The following is an 18295-nucleotide window of genomic DNA, read 5'->3' as shown; positions in this document are numbered from 1 at the left end:
AACAGCAAAGAAAACACCCAAACAAGAGAGATATCATGCTTAGATCAACCATGGTCAAGCACTCACCTCAAGAACAGGAAGATTGAATTGAGAAACGTGGAAAACAACACCTCCAGAAGCTCCCCCTTCGTTTCCAGCAACAGCTAACACTTCTACTGCCTCAGATCTCTCCAAAATCTCCAAGAACAAGCCCAGAAAATCTCAAGAACGTTTTTCTCTCTTTTCTCTCTTCTTTTCCACTCAACGGCGACCAAAGAGACTTTCTGAAACCCTTCATTCGTCTCAGACACTTAAAACACGAATTAGGGATTTCCTTGAACCAAACCGAACCAATCAGCAATTAAATCAAACCCGACCAAACCAGAAAAACATGGTGTCGATCGATGCCACCAAGGGTGTCGATCGACACCCACACCAAATTTACAAAAATTGGTTCGCGGATGTTACAAACATCCTCATCATTCATTAAAAATGACCATCACAAATGAACACATATAAACGAAATGGTATAAAGATATAGTATATATATACAAGTCACTTGATAGCCAGTATATGCCTAATTAAAACAAAATAATACGAAAGAGAGAACACAAAAGACAAAAAAAGAAAACAAGAAGGAGCCAACTACACCACAACCCATGCATTGCATGGAGAAGCACCTAGTCTCACTAAAAATTATCTTATTTTCTTTTTTTGTCCTCCATTATTTATCTCTTTTTTATCCAACTTCAAAACAAACACAAAAAAGAATAGTTTTGTAAATTCACTCCATCTATAATGTGGGTCCATAGTCACTTTTCCATTTAAAAAAGTTTCATATTTAGTTTTTCTAATTTTCCTTTAATATATGTATATTGTCTAATAGTACCCTATTTAAAAACTAATTAGTATATAATAATAAATGTTTAAAAATGTATTGATCTTTGAAATATAGTTTTATTTTGTTTTCTAAGATAGTAATATTTTCTTCAGTCGTTCTTATTGATTAGTTCTGTAGAAATGTCACATTTGAACTACAACCTCCCATTTTTCTAAACATGTCTGAAATATATTTTTGTGACACCCCGACTTGTTAAGAGGTTTAAAAGACTTGATTTGGCCACCTATGTCACCAAAGTGCACTTATCTTTTCGGTCAAGAGTCCTGAGAGAACTCCAGAGTTAAGCGTGCTTGAGCTAGATTAGTTTGAGGATGGATGACCTTCCGAAAAGTGACTGTCCGAACAGTGCGAGTGGAGACAAAACACAGGGAAATATCATGAGGTCATACTTAGGGACGGTAAACAAGTTTTTAAAGCCTCCCGGACGTAGCAAACCGACCGTTGGATATGGATGGGCTCACGAGCCTAGTGAGAGGACGTGAGGCCCATTAAGGAAGTGGCCCCATGGACTGGGATTGGACATGGAGCCCACTGAGAGGTGGTGGTCGGGGCGTTACAAATGGTATGAGAGCCGAACCCAAACGAGTGTAGAGTCGAGTGGACTCACACCGTCGGGTGACGGTCTTGGTGCGCAACGAGGATGTTGCGATCTGTTAGTAGAGGTGAATTGTGACAACCCGGCTTGCAGAGAGGTTTAAAATAATTGATTTAGCCACCTCTGTCACCAAAGTACACTTATATTTTTGGTCAAGGGTCCAGAGAGAAATCTAGAGTTAAGCGTGGTTGAGCTGGAGTAGTCTTAGGATGGGTGACCTTTCGGGAAGTGATTGTCGGAATTGTGCGAGTGAGGATAAAACACAGAGAAAGATCATTTGGTGATTTGTAGGGTCGATAAACAAGTCATTAAAACCTCCTATACATAACAAACAGATGGATGGGCTCACAGGCCTAGTGAGAGGACGCGAGGCCTATTAAGAAATGTAGGCCGATATACTGGAATTGGATATGGGGTCCACTGAGAGGTGATGGTCGGGGAGTTACAATTTCTTTGATGAATTCTTTTGATTAAAATTATATGATCTAAAGGAAAAACTCTCATACATCTTTTTTTTCTCTTGCAATACAATTTAGACATCTACTTTCAATTGAGATATGGTATATATAACGGCTCTGATTGGTTTCACTAGTTAAGATCATTTGCAAACGAACGGCTCCTATTTTCACCAATCAACAAAATGTCTGGAGAGAGCGGTTCATAAGAATGGTTGGATTTGGTGATTAGAATAAGTGTTTAAAATAGATTTTAGGTAGTTGAAAGAGTGATTGCAAACTCTTCTCTACATGGTACGTTTGTTTTGAGTGGGTGTACAGTAACCTCTTTTAGATTATTTTATTTGATTTTTTTGATTATTATATTATTAAATATTTAATTTCTCAATAAAAATTTAATTTAGATATGCATTAGCGTTACAATAGATAACTGTTAATTTTTTTTTTAACATATATAAATATACTTGTAACTTTTGCTATTTCAATAGCTACTTGAATAGTTGTATATTTATTTTGCAAAAATACATTTTAATAATATCATATACTATATAACAAAAAATTAACAAGTCTTAGCATGCTATGCATTCATAATTTATACTTAACACACACATATATATATATATATATATATATATATATATATGAGTTTCGTATTCTAACTATATTTTTAGGTTTCAATATAATGTATTGGTTTATTAATTTTCATGTTATAAAATATTTTATCTTACATATTTTAATTATTTTATTAAATTAATTTTTAATTTTTTATAATTTAATATAACTTATACGATATTTGTAAACATCTTTCCTCTAGTTTGGGCAACCAATCTAGGAGTTTTTTTTTAACTAGATGAACACCCGCGTATAGTGCGGGTTTATGACTTACAGTTCTTTAAACAATTTTGCTATTAATTTGTTTTTTGTTTTTTTTATGTAAAATTCATCTTTGTTTTTCTTTTTGTATTGTGGATATCTTGAAAATTACAATTTAATGTTGATTTTTTAATACTTCACATAAATTTTCTCATTTTGTAATTGAATCATTAGATACATGAACAACTTTGTTTTGTATTTTACTAAAGAGAGAGTGGTTCGTTTATGTTGAATTGTTGAGGATAGTAATTTAATATAATTGTTAAAGCTTTTATAGTAAGTAAAAGATACAAAAAACTCTATATACGAGAAATCCAAGAGTTTTTACAACCAAATTGGAAAATTATAAAATAAGATCTTTTTAGAGTTCTATAGAAAAGTAGTGAAAACAAACATTAACCAAATGGAAGTACACCCATGGACTATATTGGGTTCGTGTACAAAAAAGTACAGCTATTATGCATAAAATCGGTAAACAGAACAATCCCTTGAATGAGACTGAGAGCCTATTGATTTAGTGCAATTCAGTCGGTTTTTTCGGGTGGATATCTAATCAATACCCTCTCTAAAGAACAATTAAAGAGTTATGTCCCCATTTTCTATGCCCATGTAACCAGTTGTTTCCATCAAAGTTAAATACACGTCCTTCCGCCATACAAAAGGCAAAACAGAGTCAAAAATGATTCCACAAAGAATATAGAGTAACAAATGAGACCATTATTTTATGATATCATGACACGACATTGTTGACAGTACATACACTCACTGTGAGTGACTCACAAATTCTGCCTCTTCTCTTGGTTTAGGATTTTCCTGCTGTGAGTTCCTTCATATTTAATATTAGGCAACCTCGTCTCAACAACATCACCTCTACTTCATTATCCTCACATTATCACTTTTTTTTTTTGTTCAAATGCTTCATATTAAGATCTCTCAGCTTTTTTTTTGTTTTTGGCTCAACTCCTAAAGCTACTTCCCCAATACAAAAATTGCTAATACTTTAGCAATTTAATTATACCCACATTGCATCAAAACCTCTTGGTATGCCATCCAAATCAAACTTGATGGTAACACATATAATTTTCCTAAGACCTACGTACATACAATATAAACGCGTATCATACAATATATAAAAACGTTAATCTAAATTCCAAAAGTTGAAAATGTTTTAACCAAATATACCTTATACTGTAGTGAAGAAGCAACTCAAGTTATATTATTCACCGAAGACCAATTTGCGCTGGGAAGCTTAAAACCGAGCTGGATAAAGAACAACAAGCATAAATCTAACCAGTATATGATGTACAAATTATAGAATTGGCAAATAATTTGACCTTTATAAGATACTACTTAATTAATTTCCATCTTATGATCAGATAAATTGATATACTTCATCTTGGGACGTTATAGCCAGGGAGAACTATTGTATTCTCCTTTGACTATAGGATTGGGATTACAGAGAAGTACTATGCCGAACAATGAAGCAATTCAAATCAGTGATGAAATATTAAAAGATTCAAAAGATTATTACTTTGCAACATTATGACTTAGTCCATGCATGGATGTTCGAAAGGAGGCAAATCTATGAATATGAACAGCGATAAGATAAATATATCAAAGCAATCAACTTATTTAACCTATAACAAAGGACATGACGTAACATGAGATATACGAACTCCTTGACTTGCTTTGATACGCAAACAAACAAAAACACAATGATAAGGTACCAAATTCTATAGAGTTAGACCATCAATCCGAAAGAACAATCATATCCTAAGAGTACTAAGAGCGAGAATTTGAAATTTTAACTTCAAGACATCATATAGGACTTCCTCAAATCCAAATTTATGTAGATTAACATAGACCTCTAATTTATAATAGAAAGAAAAACATTCAAAATTCACAATACTGGAACCCAAGGTGGAAGCTTACCGATCGAGGCTCACATCGTTTAATTTCCTACATAGAGCATATGATTTATAGGAGGTCAATCCACGCAACCGATATTAAAACATAGCTGATGCCCAAATGCAGAGCTGAAGCCGGTGTGGGTAATTTTTTTTTATGAGAAAGATGTGAAGGAAGTCATAACCCTAATGAGAAGAAGGGAGACGGAAAAACTACGAAACAGTCGAGATTACAGAACTCCAATCGTCAATTTTTTGTAAACCACGTTGCATCTCTTCAAGTGCTGATGTGGCAGAAGGATGGAGAGAGTTGAACAACTTTCATAATATAGATTAACTAGAAACTAGCCCACGCAATGCGTGGTTTATGTATGTGTTATTAACTTGAAATATAAAATGAAGTAATTGTTCAATTTTATATGAAATGTACACATGTAATTGTTAATATATGTCTTAAAAAATAATATTCATAATAATACGGTTCAACTACAATTTTATAATTTATATATGATATATAGTTTTGAGAATTTGTTAAAAATGCCCCTTTTGATATATCCCTTTTCAAAAATACCCTCTTTTCTAGCCATTTTTATTTTTGCCCTCTTTTAATTTTTAATGACCATTTTACCCTTAGATGAAAATTATTTTATTCAATAAAAAGAAAAACAAAATTTTCCCGCCAAAAAATTTCCGACATATTTTCCCGCGAAAAATTTTTCAAAAAAATTTTCCCGCCAAAATTTTTTTTGTCAATCAACAAAAAAATTTTCCCGCCAAAAAAAATTTACAAGGTTTTTAAAAGGTTTTATAAGGTTTCTACCTTATAAAAGCCTTATAAACACCTTGTAAAGGCTTTTACAAGATTTTAAAGAGTTTTAAAAGGTTTTTTAAACAACTTGTAAACGCTTTTACAAGATTTTTAAAAGGTTTTAAAAGGTTTTTAAAAAGTTTTCAAATGGTTGTTAAAAAGATTTTTAAAAGGTTTTTAAACACCTTGTAAACGCTTTTATAATGTTTTTAAAAACCTTGTAAAAGATTTTATAAGATTTTTAAAAGGGTTTTAAAAGGTTTTTAAACACCTTGTAAATGCTTTTAAAAAGTTTTTAAAAGCGTTTATAAGGTGTTTAAAAACCTTTTAAAAGCATTTACAAGCTTTTTAAAAGCATTTACAAGGTTTTTAAAAGCGTTTACAATGTGTTTAAAAACCTTGTAAAAACTTTTAAAAGTTTTTTAAAAGCGTTTACAATGTTTTTAAAAGGTATAAATTTCAATATTTTTGGCGGAAAAATTTTTCGATTTTGGCGGGAAATTTTTTTTTTGGCGGGAAAAAATATTTTTTTCGGGAAAATTTTTTGGTTTTGGCGGGAAAAAAAATTTTGGCGGAAAAATATTTTCGATTTTGATGACTGTACATTCTTGCTGTCACTCAAAAAGGGTAATTTGGTCATTTTGTATATAAAGAGGGGTAGTTTTAAAAATGGTCAACATGAAAAGGTATTTTTAAAAAGGGGTATGAAAAAAGGGGCATTTTTGAGAATGCCCCTATAGTTTTTCATAGAAGGGTTATGAAAAAAAGAAAAGTAAAAGTACATATTACTAAATATTTTTGATTACAATGTATTGTTGAAATTATTTAAACAGTACGTTACTAACTTACCATAATAATAATACCATTACTTATAGCAAAGTCAATTAAATATGGTATTTTTTTTTAAATAATAAAGATAAATTATATTTTTTTATATTTTTTTTCTTTTTTTTGGAAAATATAAAACTGATAAGTAGTCTAGGAAGAAAAGCATAAGAACTTACTTAATTATTTTGATAGATAATTTTATGTTTTCCTATATACTAATTTTTTTGTCATCATCTAAAGTAATAGTTAACAAAAAATAATTTTATATATGATAACTCAATCTTAAAATAATTTATTAAAACGATATCACAAAACAAATATCTTATATTATAAGTTTAACCAGTTTTTATAAAAAGTCTTGAAAAGAAAAGTGTGTCAAATTTAATATATTTTTACTTTCTATATATTGTCTCTATTTCTAATAATTTAAAAATAAATAGTATAATTAACAATAAATTAAGTTTTCAAATTATTGTTTTCTGTTATTTCTAATCAATTATTGTTTTCTGTTATACCATTATGTTTTTTTAGTACATACATTTTAAAGACAACCAAATTGTAACTTATAAATTACTATTAAATATAAATTTGAGTTTTGTCTTTAATACAGTATATATAATTTTTTAATATAATGTGAGTTTTTTTATATGATTATTGAATATAATGTGAGTTTTTTTATATATTAGAAAATCTTTTATATTTTTAAATTAGTCTGTCATATAGTAATAGGACAATTAGTTACAACAAAGTTAATTAAATTTGGTATGTTCGTTAAATAATTAAGATAAATTAATTTATTTATCGTTTGTTTTTTTTTTGGAAAAAAAACTGATAAGTATTCTAAAAAAAAACGTGTAAGACCTTACTTAATTACTTTGATAGATAAATTATGTTGTCTAATTTATTAATTTTATTTTCATATCTAAGAGTAAAAGTTAACAAAAAATAATTTTACAACATGAAAGTCAATTTTAAAATAATTTTACTAAAACGGTATCACAAAACAAATATATGATACTCTAAGTCTAACTAAATTTTTTATTAAAATTCATGAAAATAAAAGTGTGTCAAATTTAATCTAAATATATTTTTCTTCTATAAATTGTCTCTATTTCTAATCATTTTAAAATAATTAGTACAATTAACAATAAATTTTAATTTTGGAACTATTGTTTTCTGTTATTTGATGGGGGAGATAAAACATTTATGTTATGATACAAAAAAATTTTAGTACATAAGTTTTAAAGACAGTCAAACTGTAACTTATAGAATACTATTAAATACAAATTTGAGTTGTGTCTTTAATACATTATTTATGATTATTGAATACAATATGATTTTTATATATATATTGAAAATCTTATATTATAAATTAATTTTGTTTTAGTTTTTACTTTAAAAGTATGAAACCATTTCTATTTTAATTTGGTTTCAATTTGTTTATTAATTTTAGTTGGGTTGATTAGTATTATTTTTTAAAGGTTCTATGGTGTATGATTTCATTATGAAATATATTAGATGTTAAAACAAAAAAAAATGGAAGAAAGATATTTTGGTTACAATGTTGAAAAAAAATAAAAAAAACAAATTATACAACCATTTTTTTTAATAAACTATACACCATATACAAATAAAATAAATTCAAATTAAAAAGTAGAATGTTAAATTGAAAATTAATGAGAATGAAATGTGTCACAAAAGTAGAGTGCCAAATGTCACATTGTTAAGCAAAGTTAAAAAAAACCTTCCCTTATTATATAAGATATATATATATATATATATATTTGTGAGAATTGTCCTATATATTTTGGACATATATATATATATGTATTATTTGTTAGAACTGCTCTATATACGTTCTATGTGAATATGAAATATTAATATACTAGGATTTACCCCGTGGTACACCACGGTTCCATTTTTTTTATTTTTTATAAATCAATAACCCCGTGTATTCTGAAAATATTAACAGTCAAATATTTATAACAAATAGTCAAAATTTAAGTTATATTTATGTTTTAGTTTTGTTTAGTGTAATATTATATAACTGTATTTGACTGTTAATTATAGGATTTAACCCACAGTTTACCGCAAAATAATGTGTTCTCTACATTATCATAAATTACTCAATTTAATATATCTAATTCTAATATTGATAATGTTAGCAAAAAAATGAAATGATAAATTATCTGTGTAACACCAAATTAATGATAATTAAATTTATATTCATATTCATCCAAATCATTTGCACAATATAATTTCATTGCGTGTTATTTTATCTTTTAATTGTAAATATTCATTATATATTAAAATAACTCAAATGTAAAATAATATATATCTGGAAATACTTGTTTGGTTACAAAAATCCTAAAACAATTTTTAAAATATATATTCGTTTATAAAAATTCAAATCACATCATATGCTGAAAAAAAAATCTAAAATTTATTAACTTTATGTATTAAATAGTAATTCAAATAATTAAATATAAGATTAAATAAAAGTGAAAGGAGAATTCTGTTTTAATATAACATATTGCTTTAAATTAGATAGATTTTAGGAAATTAATATTATCAAATAAGGAAATGATAGTGTTTGGTTATAAGGATTATAGATAATTTAGTTGGAACTTGTTTGGATACAAAGATAAGAGAGGATGACACAAAAATGTACTTAAAAAATGTGAAGATAGATTCATTCAAAAGAGTACCAAATGATTAAATTTTTAGAGGCTCATTTACACATAGCATTCTACAGAGCACGCCCCTAAGTTTTGAAGATACTCTTTTACTAGTTTCATAAATACTTCATCTTCATTATTACCACTCTTTGTTGGTTTCCTAACTACTCTTATATTTAGAGTAAGTTTTGGAGTTTGGGAAATACACAATATTTCCTTACGTTTTTGTGTGTAGGATTTACAACAATTAGTGTGGGCATTTGGTGTTAGTTATAGTTTTAGATTTTAATTATGAAATATTTAGGTTGCAGGTGTTTTGGTTGTATGTAACTACTATATATAGGTTTTGTATTGTAAGTTTGTAACTATAGGTTTCGTTTAAGATTTGGGTGCTATGGATCATGGAAAACAGAATGGTACTAATAAGAGCAAGAAGCCAAAGTCAGAATCTTTCTCCTCTTTCTCGTCTACATTCAGAACTTGAATATCTTCTATAAGTCATATCTAATTAGCACCATGTTATATGTGATTAATTTTCCAGCATTTGACACCAACGAGTGATGACACCGTTGAGGAGTCTTCTCCTCTCTCGGACTGCCGTGGCGTTTGTAGAGTCTTTGTTCTATTGTGTTATGAAGATGCTGCCTCTCTATATATGGAGTTGATTTAGTGTTGGATTCTACTTTGATTTGTGGATTAAACTTTGTGATTGGATCGGAGGAGCAAGTAAGACCTTAGGAATGTTTAGCGTTTGTTGTTTTGTGTTGGATAATTTGCTCTGTGCTAGCTGACTTCGGAGAAAGAGGTTGTTATAGAGCATCATTAGTGGAGTAACCCTCCTAAGTTACTCAGATATTAATTAATAATATAATTAATACTAAATTAATTAAAGTAACTCAAAGAGAACTTTAATAAAATCACCCTTCCACTAGAGAACCCAAACAAGGTTGCTCAATCAACAAAATTTTAGAAATTATTTATATTATTTATACAAAATCATCCCTCCATATGTTTGATAGATTTTTCTGGTTGCATTTGTACCAATATGCAAGTCTACATTTTTCCCCATCTCCCCATTTGTAAGGCAAATATTGTACCAAGTATTACATCCATATAATGTAAAAGCATATGGTCAAGAAATCAGATGACCAAAATTGATGCACAGCCACTCACATCCATCAATAGATACCATAAATGATGATACAATGTCTTTGACTTCGATAATGAACACAAAGAGGTAACAAACGTAAAACCACCTAAACTCTTGACATTGGTACACAAGTGAAAGTAAAACTACGAAGGTTGGAGAGTTTTACAAGAGAGTGAGTTGGAGTTTTGGTCGATTAGGCTGAGGCTCTACTACCTCCATGTGAATACTCACTGTCTGCAAGACACTGTAAGATAAGCTTCCATCCATCTTAACAATCTGCTGCTTCTCCTCATCTACGTACCATACACCAGCTCCTTTCTCACCCTTTGCTGTTAAATAAACAGGGCCTTCGATTCCATACCTGCATAAATTCATAACAATGGCCATTGTAAGAAAACATAATGTGTGTTTCGTGTCTCGAGTTATAATCTTTAAAGACAAGACATGGTGGCGATTCTATACCTGCACAAATCTGAAACAAGTCAATGAATTAGAATACTTAACTCCGGTGCTTTAGTAAAAGACGATCATGATCCAAGATCTTTAAGATCACAAAAATGAAAAGTTGAGTTTTAGCATGTTCTCCTTATCGTCACATCAGGAAAGGGACAAAAGACTCTAAGTTTACAAATTTTGTCAGAGCACTCAAGATGCTGGAAAATAATAAACCCTTGAATAATCCACAGAGGGTAAGAACAAAACAGAAACAGAAACATCGGCATGCGTTTGATCGTCAAAACTGGACACTGAGCATGTTTCACACAGAACGCACTCACAGTCCCCACAAAGACCCTGCAATGCAATGTAAGAGAGTGAGAAGAAGATCAAACCCATAAGACTCCAGACATATTATCAATTCACATAATCTTCTTCTCTATGCCTAGCTCTATGCACTGTTCTTGTCTGAGTCTTGAACTAATCTACTAGTCTATTTGAACTCAAATATCTGTCAAAAAGCGAAAATCCATCACTCAAGGCATGAAAGAAACAGAACAAAAAACAAGAAACAGAACAAAATAAGTAGCATAAAAGAATCTTCTCCTCTTAACATATAAATATCTCCCAACACAACAATCAAGGCAGGCATCAGATATATTCTCATCACACAAACAAACACAAACAAGAATATGGTAATTAAACTGGCAACAGCAACACATACCCACCCCTTAAATGTAAAGATCAAAGGGAATACAGCCAAAATTGCAACGCAACAAAAGCAGAGAAAGAGATGATCTCACCGACCGACATGATCATCCCAATCTACGATATCATAATTAAATCCTAACAATGTCATATAATATTCAAGGAAGGATAAATAAAAAAGAAGGCGAGAGAGATGAAGAAGAACCGAACCGTCTTCGTCGATTTATAATGCCATCGCCTCCGGTGACCATCAACCCTCCAGATTTAGCCTGAAAATTCAACGGATTCGATGTGAATCGGTTGAATTTCCAGATTTTCGGACGAATCGTCTCTTCCATCGCCTTTCTGAACGAGAGAGAAGAGAGAGAGAGAGTGGGTGGAATTTGCTCAATTTCTTCCCAAATAACGATACTCTCATTTTTAGACTCAGAAATGAGTTTTTAAATGGAATTTTGGGGCCCAATACTGAGAGTACCCCTAAGAGTACTCTCCAATAAAGATGGTACTAGAGTGATCTATCGTTACTTTACATGGATTAGTTTTGAAGAGCCGATCTCACATGACGTGGGTGGATTAGTTTCTCGTGTCGTTATTGATGTATCGGTACCATTGCTGTTTGCCTTCCCGTACATGGAATGAATGGTCTTTGCGTCAATGTTCTTATATCTTTCTTTTTCTCATCGGACCAAATAGCGGGATTTATGTATGTAACTCTTATTCATTTCCCTTTTAAATAAAATACTAGATTAAAGATCCGTACTAGAGCACGAATTGAAATTCATTTTATTTATATTATATTTTTTATATAAAATATAATTTATGTCATTGTTTTTAAAAATATTTTTGATAAAATATTATGCAATAAAATCATATGCTAAATATGAAGGTTTGAAAAAAAACACATATTTTGTAAGTTTTATATTGTTAATGATTCTAGATAAGTACTTGTGCTATAACATTGGTTAAATTTTATTTCGTAATCTATCTTGTAACCCACTATTTAACTTGTAACCAATCAATCTATCAATTTCGTAATCTATTTTTGGTTAACGTTGTGGTCTATCAATAAAATCTGTGAAAAATAAATTTGTAATATTGTGTTTAAAGATCTTTAGAAACAACATGATATAGGACTAAAATCTTCCAAAAATACAATTTGGAATATCTATGATTTTATTTCTTACCATTAATATATCAATTATCAATTTGGAATATCTCTAATATTTATATGTAATCATTAATATTAATATATGGATTAATCTATAACCTATCTATAACCTATTTGTAACCATTTGTAACCATTTATTAAAAATATAAAGTCTACAAAAACTATGTTGTGTACTTCTCTTTTATTAAAAAGGGGATTTACACTTCTAACCAAAACAAATACCTTCTGTGTCTGAAAACGTCGACATCGTCGAGAGGGTGTTCAGGAATCTGTAACTCAGGTGGATAACCGCAAGGTGACTGGTGAGACTGGTGTTCACCCAGTGAAGCCAGTGGAACCTGAGGTTAAGGCTACTCTGGTGGTGCGTTGGGCTTTGTTTCAGGAGGATGGGGAGGTTGTGGAGGACTCTTATACCTCTGATGTCCCGGTGGCTGCTTCCTCTACGGTTTTGTCTGAGACTCGTGGGGAACCAGATAGTAAGCAGGAGGTCGAGGTTGCATCACAGGTGAGTGTGGAGACGGATGCTGGGGGCGATATTTTATCACCGGCAGTTGCAGGGCTGGCTTTGGTGGGCTCTGATGACAAGGTGAATGGTTCTGTTGGGGTTATTTCTATTGCTTCAGTGTATACTCCTGTTGGATTTGTGGAGGTGCCTGCTGGGGATAGTCATGTCGAGGATTTGATGGGGGTCGATGTTGACAACAATGGAGACCCTGCTGCTGGGAGATCGGTGGAAGAGGCAGGGGAGGATCTTACGGATGATCCGATGGGTCTCGATGATTGTGTGGAAACCACTGCGGCTGTCGAGACGACCGAGGCTCAGCAGGAGGGTGGTGAGGTTTCTTCTTTGTTGGTGGACAAGGTGAAGAAGGGCAAGGGCCTGATGGGGTCCAAGAAGCTAAATGTCTATGCTCGTACTCCATGGAAGTGTCCAGCACCGAAGGTTTCTACAGGGATTGGTCAGTCGATTCCTCCTAAGCCACAGGAGATGGATAAGGGGGTCAATGGTGGACCTAAACCACCAGTTCCAAGAGTAATCAAATGAAGATATTAAGATGGAATTGTCAAGGGCTGGGCAATAAGGCGACTATAGGGTATCTCAGGGATCTTTGGGGGAAGCATCGGCCAGATTTCTTATTTCTTTCTGAAACTAGACAATCTTTTTCTTGTTTGCAATCTTATGTTGGGCATTTTGGTTTTTCACATTTAAAAACAGTTGAACCTGTTGGTTGTAGTGGTGGTCTTGCACTATTTTACAATGATAATAATAATGATGTTTCCATTTCATATGAATCCAATAGGCTAATTGACGTGGAATTGGTTTACAAAGGCAATTTAATTTATCTTACTTTTGTGTATGGTGATCTGGTTCCAAAGAACTGAGACTTGGTCTGGGAACGGTTAACAAGGATCGGTTTAAATAGAGATTCCCCTTGGTTTTTAATTGGAGATTTTAATGAACTTAAAGGAAATCATGAGAAGAGGGGTGGCAAATTGCGCCCTGCTTCTTCTTTTGTGCCTTTTAATACAATGATCCGCCATTGTAGTTTACTAGAGTTCCCAGCTCTTGGGGATAGTCTGTCGTGGCGAGGATGGAGGGATAAGAAGCCGGTACGCTGTCGGGTAGACCGGGCTTTAGCAAATCAGGCGTGGCATGACTTATTCAAGGACTCTTTCACAGAATACTTACCTATGATTGCGTCGGATCATAAACCGTTGGTTGCTGTAATTGAAGATAGGATTCGGAGTGGTTTTCGTTTTGATAGACGGTGCTGGATAAGGAGGGTTTCCTTGATGCAGTTGCTGCAGGGTGGATCCTTTGATGGATCCTAATTCCCATTCCAGTCTGGTGGATAAGATTTCTGCTTGTCGCTGTTCTATTTTCCGTTGGAGGAAGGCACAAGTACCCTATGGGCGGGAGACGATTGAGGACATAAAATCTAAACTTGCGGCTGCCCAGAAGGATGATGGTAAGCCAGTGGATGTGCTTGCGGAGCTTACTTGGCGATTAAGGGAGGCATATAGGGATGAGGAGGTATATTGGTATCAGAAAAGCAGAAGTAAATGGATGAGATTTGGTGATCATAATACCAGTTATTTTCATGCACTGATATGATCGTGGCAAGCAAGGAGCTAGAGGCTGCGGAGCAAGCGGAGGTGGTGGGAAGGATCACTCGTTCAAGAGCTAAGGAGATGGCCAAGGGAGCTCATGCACTCATAGTTGACGGGTCATTCAACCTACCAAAGATCCAAGTCTTCCACATATCCACCTTGAAGACTTCACCCGGTAATGATAACTAGGTAACTTAGGTGTGAAGTTTGTACTCTTTTTCCCATAGCTGAGTTTTGTCCCAATGGGTTTTCTCAGCATGGTTTTTAATGAGGCAAATGGATCACTACGTCGAGTTATCTAGAAGTCATTACCAATGGGGAATAATGTACTTCTGTACTAGTACAAGTGACTTCTGTACTACTACAGGTCACCTAGACGTTTTGCTGTTTTCTTATTTCCTTAAAACGTCTTGTTGTTTTATTTTGAACTACCTGTTGTTTGGAGTGTCGAGACTAGGGTTGATTATAAAACCCAATAGCACGCCTCCTTGTCTCTTTAGCGAAGAAGTTGTATGAACAAGTATTGTCAAACTTTTTCCTCAATTTGAATTCTTGAATGCGTTCTTGATTTCTGGGTTTCTATACACTTTGTGATTCAGAAACTCTTCACTTGTTACAATCCATATCACCACCTAAACAATCTATCTCCATCGAATCATTGTTCTATAATCCGATCATCGCCATATCCATCTATATTAACGATCTCGCATCATCATCTCCACCGTATTGGCCACTTCCGCACCATCACCATCGAGTCTCATCATCATTCATCAGTCTACAGCCTTCATCAGAGTTTCTATCCTAGGGAGATCGTATTATGCACAAACAAAGCAGCTTAGGGTTCGGAATCGGATTGTTGGGCTTTATGACCAGCATGATACATGGGTGACGGAGGAGACTGAGGTTCAAACTATTGCGGTTTCCTATTTTCAAGATTTATTTGCCTCCTCGGACCCTTCTGGGTTTGACGAAATATTGAGTGACGTTCCCTCATCTATTTCGTCAGAGACAAATGAATTTTTGACTAGTGCGGTTACCGAACAGGAGATCAAAAATGCTTTTTTATGATGCACCCGAATAAGGCGCCAGGTCCGGATGGTATGACCGCACTCTTTTACCAGAAGGCGGGGAACACGGTTAAAGCAGATTTGGTTCTAATGGTCAACTCCTTCTTCCAAGAGGGGTCCTTTGAGAACAGATTAAACATGACTAATATTTGCCTCATCCCGAAGGTGGATAAACCAACCAGGATGGCTGAGTTGCGACCTATCAGTCTATGTAATGTGGGATATAAAATTATTTTTAAGGTGTTGTGTCAAAGATTACGCACAGTTCTACCAACTCTAGTCTCGGAGACACAGTTGGCGTGGAGGGACGTTTAATTTCGGATAATATCTTAATTGCTCAGGAGATGTTCCATGGACTTCGTACCAATCCTTCGTGTAAGGGGAATTATATGGCTATAAAGACGGATATGAGTAAGGCCTACGACCGGGTTGAATGGTCTTTTATTCAACTCTTATTGCGCAAGATTGGTTTTTGTGAACGGTGGATACATTGGATTATGTATTGTGTTACGTCGGTCCAGTATAAAGTACTGATTAATGGCCAGGCATATGGATCCATTATCTCTAATCGGGGGTTGCGGCAGGGGGATCCTCTATCGCCTTATCTTTTTATTTTATGTACGGAGGTGCTTATTGCACAATTTCGGAAAGTGGAAGAAATGAGAGCTTATTACAGGTATCAAGGTATCGACGACTAGTCTTGCCATTTCCCATCTATTATTCGCGGATGATAGTCTTTTTCTGTCGGGCCACTCGGGAGCAGTGTGAAGTGGTTTTAGGGATCCTTCAGAAGTATGAGCGGGCTTCTGGCCAACAAATCAACTTCCAAAAATCTTCTGTCCAATTTGGTCATACGGTGGATCTAGCTCTTCGTGAGGAGCTGAAGGGAGTCTGGGGATTACAAATTTGGGTGGAATGGGTTCCTATTTAGGTATCCCGGAAAGTTTGGGTGGGGCAAAGACGAAGATTTTCTCCTTTGTTCAAGACAGGTTACAAACACGGGTGGGTGGGTGGCCAGCCCGACTTTTATGAAAGGGTGGTAAGGAGGATATGATAAAGTCAGTTGCTACAGCTGTCCCAACTTTTGTAATGTCGTGTTTCCGGATCCCAAAGACGGTCACGAGGAAGTTGACTAGTGCAATTTCTAATTTTTGGTGGAGTTCCTCTGGCACATCCAGTGGATTACATTGGATGGCATGGGATAAGTTATGCCGTGGGAAGGCTGCAGAAGGTTTGGGTTTTTGGTGTTTGGATGATTATAATACAGCCTTGTTGGCAAAACAGCTCTGGCGTTTGATAACTGTACCGGATTCTTTATTTGCACGTGTGTTTAAAGGCCGGTATTACAGGCATTCTGATCCTCTGGATCCAATCAAATCATACTCTCCATCTTATGGCTGGCGGAGTTTAATTTCTGCTCGCTCTCTGGTTAATAAAGGACTCATTAAACGGGTAGGATCTGGCGCCTCCATCTCAGTATGGAAGGACCCCTGGATTCCTGCTCAACTCCCGAGACCAACACTAGGCATAGGGTCACCTGTTGATCCATTGCTTCACGGTCAAAATCTTATTGACAGGAATTCTAATTCCTGAGATTTAGCTCAGCTGATGGCTACATTTGTACCGGAAGATGCAGCTATCATTTCTGCCTTACCGCTGCGACAACCGGATGAACCGGATTTGTTGGGTTGGCATTTTACCAAGTCTGGTAAATATTCAGTAAAATCCGGGTATCATGTACTTCAATCCATTACTTCAGAGGCAACAATGCCTATTCCTGGCCCGGATATAACCCCTTTGCAGAAGCATGTGTGGCAGGTTCGTTGTCCGCCGAAGCTTCGTCACTTTATGTGGCAGGTACTATCGGGTTGTGTAGCGGTCACAGCTAGCTTACGGAAACGGGGGCTGAGTTGTGATGCTGTGTGTGGTGTTTGTGGGGATCACGATGAGACTGTTAATCATACTCTTTTCGAGTGTCCACCAGCTGTGCAGGTTTGGGCCTTATCCCAGTTTCCGACAGCCATGGGAACTTTCGCGATGGAGTCGGTTTTTACAAACATGGATTTCATTTTTTCTTGGGTTCCCTGACTTGGGTTCTGACCCTGCGTTAGTTTCTAGGGGAGGACGGATCGAGGCTCCTACGTCTACATTGTGTCATATGTATTATATAGATGGTTCTTGGAAAGAGACGGATCGGTATTTTGGTCGAGGATGGTTTTGCATTTCACCTTCCGGGGAAGGCCCTACTATGGGTGCAGCGAATCATCAGCATAGTTTATCGCCTCTTCATGCAGAGCTTGAAGCCCTCATTTGGGCAATGCGTTGTATGATTGGGGCGGATAACCAATCTGTCATTTTCCTTACCGACTGCTCAGATTTGGTGAAGATGGTGTCTTTGCCCGCTGAGTGGCCTGCTTTTACGCCTTATATGGAGGATATACAGGCGGACAAAGAGGAGTTTGCTTCATTTTCATTGAAATACGTTCCTCGTTCTCAGAATGGTAAAGCGGATAATTTGGCGAGACGAGTTCGCTCAGCACCGCGCTTAGTTACCTATGTAAACAATTTCCCTTTCGCATTGGCTTGTTTGAGTCAATCTTGTATGTTGTTGTCAAAAAAAAAAAAAAAAAC

The 18295-nt window shown here is 34.4% G+C and overlaps 1 long non-coding RNA gene across 1 annotated transcript; it reads right to left on the bottom strand.

Moving 5' to 3' along the window:
- On the bottom strand, window positions 10048–11964 carry LOC104732115. Its single transcript, XR_758726.2, has 3 exons — window positions 11528–11964; window positions 10637–10966; window positions 10048–10535 (listed from the first exon to the last, which is right to left on the bottom strand). It is a non-coding gene; the product is annotated as an uncharacterized LOC104732115 (long non-coding RNA).

The sequence above is a fragment of the Camelina sativa genome, chromosome 12, assembly GCF_000633955.1.
Source record: "Camelina sativa cultivar DH55 chromosome 12, Cs, whole genome shotgun sequence".
Classification (NCBI taxonomy): Eukaryota; Viridiplantae; Streptophyta; class Magnoliopsida; order Brassicales; family Brassicaceae; genus Camelina; species Camelina sativa.
Note: the sequence above shows the minus strand (reverse complement) of the source record. Positions and strands in the feature narration are given on the sequence as shown.